Genomic DNA, 804 nt, shown 5'->3' with positions numbered 1-804 from the left:
ATTGACAGTAACAGGCACAGTAACATCAAACAAAGCAGACATTTTGGAAGCAATATTGTTCCAGAACTGAACGGGAGAGCACTCCCAGAACATGTGAAGATACTGTACGTACCTTGTGCTTTTATTGGGCAGAAAGTGCACAAAGGGCTGTTAATTATTTTCATGTGATGCATTTTCACAGGGGTGAGACATGTCCTATGTATGAAATTGTAGTGAATCTGCTGATGGTCTGTATTGCATGATACTTCTGGAATGCTAGACAATACATCATGCCAGTCGAGAGCGAGGCCTGAACAATCGCGTGTCCAGATCCTCTCAATAGGATGGGCAGAGCAACCAGATATCACTAAGAACAGAAAAAAGTGGAACGTGGCAGACTGAATGCATGTATTAAGTCAGAGAAAGGAAACAAGCCAACCTCACCAAAAATGTCTTTTAGACGATGAACTCCCCTTTGTTCCCATTGTGGGGCTGTTACGGCCGCCCTCCAATCAGGAGGGCTGTATCATTGAATAATGGGGAAAAAGTGTGCCAGTTACAAGCTATATGGCATTATGTCTCTCCAATCTCCAAGTCCTGATAAGATGAGAGCTAATGGGGCCAAATCATAGCACAAACTTTTCTAGTTACACCTCCACTCCACCTGATGACATAACTGTAACGCAAGACTGCATAGCAGAAGAACAACAGCCGAATACACATCCAAACACACTTTGCACTTATATCCTTCTGCCTTAAACAGACACACTTGTTTGTTAGTGTGTTAGTGTGTGTGTGTGTGTACGTGTGTGTGTGTGTGTGTGT

Source organism: Etheostoma spectabile, chromosome 5 (assembly GCF_008692095.1).
Source record: "Etheostoma spectabile isolate EspeVRDwgs_2016 chromosome 5, UIUC_Espe_1.0, whole genome shotgun sequence".
Classification (NCBI taxonomy): domain Eukaryota; kingdom Metazoa; phylum Chordata; class Actinopteri; order Perciformes; family Percidae; genus Etheostoma; species Etheostoma spectabile.
Note: the sequence above shows the minus strand (reverse complement) of the source record.